Here is a 9455-nt window from a genome sequence, read left to right on the forward strand (position 1 = left end):
GAACACAGGAGCACATATGTCTTTATGGATAAATGTTTTCAGATTTTTTTTGGTAGATACCCAGAAGAGGGATTGCTGGGTCATACGGTAATTCTGTTCTCAATTTTTTGAGGAACCTCCACACTGCCTTCCATAGTGGCTGCACCAGTCTGCATTCCCACTAACAGTGTATGAGGGTTCCTTTTTCTCCACAGCCTCTCCGACACTTGTTACTATTTGTCTTGTTGATGATAGCCATTCTAACTGGGGTGAGGTGATATCTCATTGTGGTTTTCATTTGCATTTCTCTGATGATTAGTGATGTTGAGCATTCTTTCATATGTCTATTGGCAATTTGTATGTCCTCTTTGGAGAAATGTCTCTTCAGGTCCTCTGCCCATTTTTTAATTGGATAGTTTGTTTTTTTTGTTGTTGAGTTGTATGAGTTCCCTGTATATTTTGAATATAGCCCCTTGTCAGAGGCATTGTTTGCAAAAATCTTTTCCCATCGGGTTGGTTGCCTCTTTATTTTTTTGATGGTTTCTTTTGCTGATTTATTAGGAATTTAATAAATATCACTTTTCCTGGGAATGTTACTGAACAGTTATGGAAGGTGTAACTGAAAGCAACTATGGTCTAAGGCATGTCATCGCCTCAGTGGATTTAAAGAATTGAGAAGACTGACCACCAATATCCAATGCAAAGGCTTAGAGCTGACTTACTGATTGGCTTTTTTCTTCCCTCCTCTGACTCCAGGCAAAATATGATATGCAAGTACTGAGACATTTTTAATGTGAGCAGTGTTTTCTATGCATTTGGGGCTAATTTTGGGGTGGCTAGGCATGATGATGGTAACAGAATAGTTTATCTCCTTATGCAACATAAAAACCAAATTAGAAGTTCAAGGAATAGTCACCTGAGATGTGGGCATAATGACAACCTGTTAACAATAGAAAGTACAATCACAAAGGACTGTCATCGGCAGCACATGTCATTATGTGAAAAGGTGAGGCACAGATAAGAAGTAGAAGAGAAATGCTTCATGAAAGGGGGGAGGTTGAATCTAATCACAGGGAAGGATAGAGTTTGTCTAAACAGAGAGGATGTGAAGAAGTATTCCCAGTAGACTTTCAGACTTGGAACAGAACATCCTGGTAGCTGTGGGAGATTCAGGTACAGAATAGTAGGTGATGAGGTTGGAAAACTAGGCTGTGACCAAACCATGGAGGAACATGAATACCAGGAAACAAAGTCTGGAATTTATACTTAGAATGATTCCTGAGAGAGCCATCCTCATAGTGAATGGTGACAAGAATAATTGAACATGAGAATCTGAGAGAACACTTTCACTTAATAAATGTATCAGTTGTATCACTTACCATAATGGACAGAATGAAATGATTTATTTTAGTGCTGGTACTAACACATGAGGCCAGTGTCCTAATGAAAATGATTTGGTTTAATGAATTAACTTGTAAACCTACTGGGCAAGACATTGAATGCTATATCAGGTACTAGGCTTAGCATACTGCTAATTTTCAAAAAGTGAAATGTAATAATGGGACTTGTCAAGACTCTGAAGTATTAAATGTCATTAAACCCAAGAGACAAGGAGATCTCTTTGCTTTCATTCACCCAGGAACATAGAGTCCCAGTTTCTCAGGAAATCCTAAAATCCTGTTAATAAATTTCCATTTAAAATAATGAATACTTTATTTAATTCCTGATCCAGGCATCCCTATCATAAAGAACAGGAAGTTTTACCTAGGTGATTGGTCTCTCAAAGATGTAGGGGGAAACACCCCTCTCCTAATCACTGAATTAAAGGGAATTTGCTAGCATTGATTTAATCAGTTCCCTGTAATCAAATCAGGCATGAAATCAAGTTTTGATTATATATTATTCTCCTTATTATGAACAAATTGCCAAATCACTGGAAACACCCCTAAGTATGGGGGAGGACGGCAAAAGATGGGGGAGGCAAAGAGCTTATTTAGCAAAACAGACAAATACAATTAGATTTCATCCAGTTTACAAGTTATTCAGCCTCTTTTTTTGAGCTCTCTTGGGAGAACTTGGATTCCTTCCTATGATATAGCTAAGCCTGAAGGACTGCAACAAATAGAAAGATAAAACTACTAGTTTTCTATGAAATCTCTAAAAATGCTTGAAAATGTAACAGCTTGTTTTTTTTTTAAATGTAACAGCTTTTTTTTTTTTTTAAACAGAAGACAAGGACTGTTTGGTTTCCTATATCTACACGTATTCAAATTTAATTCTCCAATTAAAAGTAATTTCATACAAATAAAAGTTAATTATGAAAATTTGCTTTCTTCTAGGTAAAATCTTGTTTAGGTCCAACCTAAGCCATGCCAGATCCTTTGCTTACATATTCATGTTAAATTCTAACACCCCTTGAAGAAGGTAATTCCATTTTACAGATAAGAAAAAATGAGATTAACATCCTCATCAGAGAGATGCTAAGTAGCAAATGTGAAATCAAGATGTCATTGATTCCAGAGGCCTGCATTTCATATTATCATTATAGAAGCCATTTTCCCATTATTGGATGTTACCTGTTCAGGATGCCAGCAAGGCAGGTAATGAGGATGGGTAAAAGTACCCTCTCAGGCTAATAGATGTCTAATAAATCAACAATTTTCAAACCTAGAAGTCAGACAAGGATTTTGATAGATACATCAAGTCATTCAGTTAAAAAAAAATTGTTGATGATCTATTATGTTTCCGCACCAATTCAACAATATACAAGTATAATTATTCAGTATATAAACAAGTACGTTTTATTAAAGGAATGCATGACATTAAAAATAGAGAAAATTGCATCTATTACTAAATTTTTTTTGGTTTTTATAAAACTGAGACTAGAAAAGGTGAGTGATTGGCAGACCATTGTTCAATAGTTAATTGACTTATTGCAATTTTGTTTTGAAGGACAATTATATGCAGAACACTGATTTAGTTATTTTGTTATCCAAAAAGAAAATGTACACATAACCCTGAGCTCTGAAAAATCATATCATTTCTGTAAGGCATTTATTCCAAGTGGAGATACATGGTAAAGAAAAATTGTAATATGTTTAAAGAAGAATATGGTTGAAGAATGTGACTAGAAAAATATAATGAGAAAATCATTGAAATGATCAATGGACAGAGAGGCACATCAGAGCAAATCATGGCCAAGTGAATGACAAGAATAAAGCATTTTGAATGAAAAGTGACAACAATTTAAAAAAGAAAAGGATCTTGGCTGAAAGTGGCAAGAACAACATTTGGCTTATACTTTATTTTGGTTATCAGAAAAAAAAAATTGCTACATGTAGAATTTTGAAGGCAAAAATTGTAACCCTAAGATTGTATCTTTAATCAAGCCATCATTTATATGAGGAAAACTAAAACTCTTCTCAGACATGGGCAGACAGAATTATTTATAAGAGATTATTTTGAAAATATGAACTTACTACACTTTTAGAAAATATGCACTAAAGAGAGAGACATATAATAAAGGCTCATCTTCATCAATCCAATAATCATTATTGCCCTGTAACCATGTGCTAAGCCCTGTACTAGGAGCAAAGTATACAAAGCTGATCAAAATTCATTTTTTTCCTGCAAAGAGTTCATGAAAAATAATGCAGTAGCATATAACAGTACAATGTAATAAAGGCTGAAATAAGGGCACAATTAAAATGAAGTGGGATACATTTGTGGGAATAAAAAGAGGGCTGATCTCAGGAAATTAGAGAGAAGTCGTCACCTCTGAAAATGAGTAGGAGTTTCATGGATGAAAAAGGGGACAAGGTAGATAAAGGAAGAAGAATAGAAGAGGGTCTAGGAGGTAGATGGAGTAGCATAAACAGAGGCAAAGATAAACAAAATGCTTTGAGAATTTAGGGATCAGTGATTTGGCTAAAATATCAGGTACATGGTTGTGAGAGATTAATGTGGGGATTTAATCTGGAGTCTGGCTCAGATAGATCTTATATACTGTGATAATTAATTGTATTATTTATTCTAAAAATAGGTAATATAAAGCAAAACTTGAAGAACATATATGTTAATTATGTCCTATACACACTATATTTTATCAAATATAGTGTTCATTTCATTCCTTAAATCCTTTAAGTCTCATACTACTTCCATGAAAGCATGTAAATAATTTTCTTTTCTTTTTTTAATTAACGTTTATTGGGGTGACAAGTGTTTTCTTTTTTAGCCATAGACTTTCAGTTAATTTCTAGAATTTTTTTTTTTTGTCCAGATATAGTACCTGTACTGTGTTTCTTGCAAGATGACAAAGGCTAGACACACTATATTTTATATTTTGATTTAAAGACGTGACTTTTTAAAAATCCCTCAATTAAGGTCACAATGAAAACCTGTGTGAGAGAAGTAATTGACCATGAACTTGATATCAATACTCTCTTATGGCAGAGGAAGCAAAGGGTCTTTTTCAAAATGAGCATGTAGATGTTCACTGGTAATTTTACATGTTGTATACCTGCTCATTTTCTCTCACCTACCTACAGGACTTTACATCTCAAATGATACCAGGAGTTGTAAAAATACCCACATAGTAATAAGATTTCCCATTGTTCTTTCAAATACATTTTAAAAGCACATGAGTGCTATAAATAGAAATACTGTGTTAGAATATTCGTTTTTTAATTTTGTATAGAACAGTCTCTTTACTCAGAATTTTTTTTTTTTTCACTTTGAAAAATGGCTTAAAATCCTGGGACTCAATGCCTTAAAAAGTTACAAGTTTATGGCCCATCTTGAAGTCCTTATTAACATCTAAGGATAAACATTGTTTCTTCTTTCCTCTAGGTACACTTTAGGTTGCTAACAGGGAGAACTCTGCCAGCCATGCACAGACCCATTCCCATAGTTCAGTTAAATTCCTTCTTTCTGTCATGGGAATCTAGGACAGCTGAACTGCAACATTTGTCTGTGTGCAGAGATATTCTTTGGAAGCATATCATGACATCAAATTCAATGTCATTTTCAAGTAGATTAAGGTGCCCCCAGAGTGCCAATATTGATAAACAGCCCACTCTTGCAGAGATGATGGGTTTTCTATTAAAAAAAAAAATAAAGAACACGCAGTGCCCATATTTGGATGCAATGAACACATCCCTTTCTATATAGAACTTTCAAAAGACTCCACGGGATCCCTGGCTTCATGGGCTCTGCTCTAGCAGGTCTATTCACTCCCACTGTGGCAAACATTTGTCTCCAGTGTTCACGTACAGTTTACAGCTTTATCTGGCATCAATTGCAGCAAATGTCTGCTTTTCTGTACCTGATTATACCTTTTGTTCATGCTTTTCCTCAAAGCCTTTAAGGCTGAGGTTTTTAAGGACTAATACAAAAAAGGGCAAGTGGGAAGTGAGATGTGCAGGTGGCTCACATTCCCAGACCCTGTCTAGGATGCGGGGTTTTCTATCCTTTGATCCCAATCCAAATATAGTTGGAATAAAATGGCCCTCTCAACTGGTTACTTAATATAACACGTTTCTAGCTTTGCTTTGCTTAGCAGACAACCATTGAGATTTTTTTCGCTATCTCAGCATAGGCTAAAGCACAGAATAATGAGTGCACGCACAAACTCCTGGGATTTTGACTTGAACATCCTTTTGGGTCTACATGTAACAATACAATGTGGCTAAAAACTCCACTTTAACAAAGACAAGATTTCTGCTACTATTGGCTACACAATATTTTTCATTCATTTAAATCACAAGATCTCTGGTAGGCTAACATTTATATCTATCCTATTTTAAATCTTGATCTCTAGAAAACAAAACCTGAGGCAAGGATCATTGCTAGTCTTTGACTTAAGAGGTACAATCCCAGGCAACAAGAATAAGGGAAATGGCCGGCAAAACAGAGAAGGATAGACAGCAATGCAAGTAGCAGCAGGTATGCCCACTCTGCAACATAGAATATATCTCAGCAATATGGTATAGCCAATGGGAGGGAGAAAAAGAGTAAGTTTATTTGCCCAAATCTCTCTAAAATTCTTTCTCAATGGTCAAAGTTTCCAAAGGGGAAAAAGTTCCACTTCACTTGTAATATGAATGTTCTAGCCCTTCTTTATGTTAGTTATTCAAGAATTCAGACCACATGGCCTGTGGTGGGTGCCTCATTCAATTGGGAAGTGATAGAAGAAGCCAAGAAGTGAGGACCTGAGACATTCTGGTATGATTGTGTAGAGAGAGCAAAGCAGGAAGGCCCAGCCCTACTAAGCAAACCTCTGTACACTCCAGGCAGCAAAACCACATGAACTCAAGCTATGCTCAGTGTCAGCCAAGCCAGAGGATGTGGCTGAGGGTTTGGGAAATGATGATTGAGTGAATGGGAGGAGGAACATGAGATATGACCAATATTCAACAAACCCTACAGGATATATTTACTGCAGTGTTTCCCTTAAGTCTTTTGGATGCTGTCCATCAGGAAGAAGGTACATCATTATTGATGATGATGATAAAAAATTATAAGCACTTTTATATTGAAAAATAATACAAGCAACTTTATATTCATTGGGTATTAATCAGTAAATGCTTTATATGTGAAACAACTAAGTCAAGGCCACAAGTAAAATCTCCAATAGTATTTGTTGAGGGCCTACTGTGTTCTAGAAATTGATCTAACTTCTGTGGATAGAAAATTGATTAAGACTGAAATCTCACACTCATGATTCCCAGTTTAGCACAAGATACATACAAGTATATAGAGAGTATGATCTTAGTAAATGTGAAGTAGAAGTAACTTCAGGATATTATTGGAACATAGAAAAGAAAAAGTTCAAATAAGGCTTGAAGATAGTGTAAGATTCTTTAAGGAGAAGACAGTTAACACAGTCTCAAAGGATAAGAAAGAAATAAAATGTGTGGGGGGAAAAAAACAGACAGGGCCAGCCCGGTGGCTCAGGCGGTTAGAGCTCCATGCTCCTAACTCCGAAGGCTGCTGGTTCGATTCCCACATGGGCCAGTGGGCTCTCAACCACAAGGTTGCCAGTTCAACTCCTCGAGTCCTGCAAGGGATGGTGGGCAGCACCCCCTGCAACTAAGATTGAACACGGCACCTTGAGCTGAGCTGCCACTGAGCTCCCGGATGGCTCAGTTGGTTGGAGCGCATCCTCTCAACCACAAGGTTGCCAGTTCAATTTCTTGACTCCTGCGAGGGATGGTGGGCTGTGTCCCCTGCAGATAGAAAATGGCAACTGGACCTGGAGCTGAGCTGCGCCCTCCACAACTAAAACTAAAAAAAAAAAAGGACAACAGCTTGAAGCTGAACGGCACCCTCCACAACTAAGATTGAAAGGACAACAACTTGACTTGGAAAAAAGGCCTGGAAGTACACACTGTTCCCCAATAAAATCCTGTTCCCTTTTCCCAGTTAAAAAAAAAAAAAAAAAAAAAAGGCATGTATTTAAAAAAAAACAGAAAAGAAAAAAACAGACAAACAACCTCATCAAAGGAAATGACACCATATTCTCTAAAAACAATTGGAGGAATAATAGTGTTTTGGAGTTTCATCAGATGAACAAGATGTTTTACTTGAAGGAATATTAAATATTGAATTTGGAGTCTTATGTGCTCATGAGAATTTTAAGAAATTTAGCTCAGTCCTGAAGGCAATAAGGAGCCATTGAAAAATATGCCCATTACTGACAATACAGGTTCTGAACTTTGGAATATCACGCTACTTGTACAGTGAAGTCAATTAGAAGTATCCACTAGGCAAAAGACTAGTCAAGACTTGGTTGTGTGGAAATAAATGGAAATCAACCAAAAAAGAACAAGCAAAGGCTTGTGATAGCAAGGGAGTCAGCCACTGTCACTCGCATTTTGGCAGAGCCTCAAAGGCAGACAGAAGAGTCGGAAAGCTTTATAGTGGAAAAAAAAAGGAGGCTTCAGTTGTGCCCTGATTGGAGGCTGTTGATATGGGGAAGCTGGAGATGGGCTACCTGGGAGTGGGGCAGCCTGTGTGCATTGTTTATGGGTACATGACTTTTTATGGTTGGTCCTGAGTTAAAAGCAGGGACCTAAGTTAGGGAAGCTGTCAATATTAATTAAGTCCTGGTCATTTAGGGATAATTGTTTTAGAAGTTATTGCTTAGCTTCGTGGATTGCTACTAGAGGTAATGCTTTGCCTTCCTACAAGTCTGACTTACAGGAGCCTGGCTTACTGGGCTGTTTATTATAGATAAGAGACTGGTTTCCTGGGTATGTACCTACAGGATGTAGGGCAGAATTCTATTTTTACACATGGTTTGGCTACTGTCCATTGGTATATTCACTCTCTCAGTTGGTATAGTACAGTTAACACATAAAGACTGAAGAAAATCAGTGACAATGGAGATAGAATTAGAAAGACATTAAAGAAGAAGTATTGATGGGATTTGTGCAGTAACTTCTATAGAAGGGAAAAGATACACGAATGTGTCACTTGGGGCTGAATCACACTTGATGCAGCAGTAATCAGAGCAAGAGTATCATAAGCAACAAATTAAAAACCGAACAGTGAGACTACATCAAGGTAAGAAGCTTTGGTACAGCAAAAGAAATGATTAACAAAATGAAAAGGTAAACTATGGAATGGGAAAATATATTACCAAAACATATAACTGATAAGTGATTAATATCTAAATATATAAAGAAGTCATGCAATTCAATAGCAAAAAAAATATTAAAAAATGGGCAAATGACCTCAATAACCATTTTTCCAAAGACGACACATGACAAACAGGTACATGAAAAAGTGCTCAACATCACTAATCATGAGGGAAATGCAAATCAAAACCACAATGAGATATCACCTCACACCTGTTAGAAAGGCTATCATCAAGAAGGCAATCAAGAACAGGTACTGGTGAGGATATGGTTAAAATACAACTCTTACACATTGTTGGGATTGAAAATGTGTCCAACCACTATTGAAGCGCCACAGTATGATGGTTCCTTAAGTAATTAAAAATATAATTACCATATGATTCCACTTCTGGAATAAGTCTGAAGGAAATGAAAACACTTTGTAAAAGCTATGATATCTATGATCTCATGTTCATAGCAGCATTATTTACAATAGCCAAGGCATGGAAATAACCTGTGTCTATCAATGAATGAATGGATAAAGAAAGAAATATATATATATATATATATCAAACTCATGGAAAAGAGATCAGATTTGTGGTTACTAGAGATGGGGGGAAGAGGCACTTAGATGAATATGATCAAATTTTCATTATTAAGATAAATAAGTACTATGTTTTTAACGTATACCATGATGACTTTAGTTAACATGTTTGGTATATTTGCAAGTTGTTAAGATACTAAATCCTAAGATTCTCATCAAAAGGAAAAACACACATTTTTTTTCCCCTTTTTCTTTTTCTTTGTATCTATATGAGATGATAGATGTTAACTAAACATGGTAATTATTTCACAATA

The sequence above is a fragment of the Rhinolophus sinicus genome, linkage group LG02 (assembly GCF_036562045.2).
Source record: "Rhinolophus sinicus isolate RSC01 linkage group LG02, ASM3656204v1, whole genome shotgun sequence".
Taxonomy (NCBI): domain Eukaryota; kingdom Metazoa; phylum Chordata; class Mammalia; order Chiroptera; family Rhinolophidae; genus Rhinolophus; species Rhinolophus sinicus.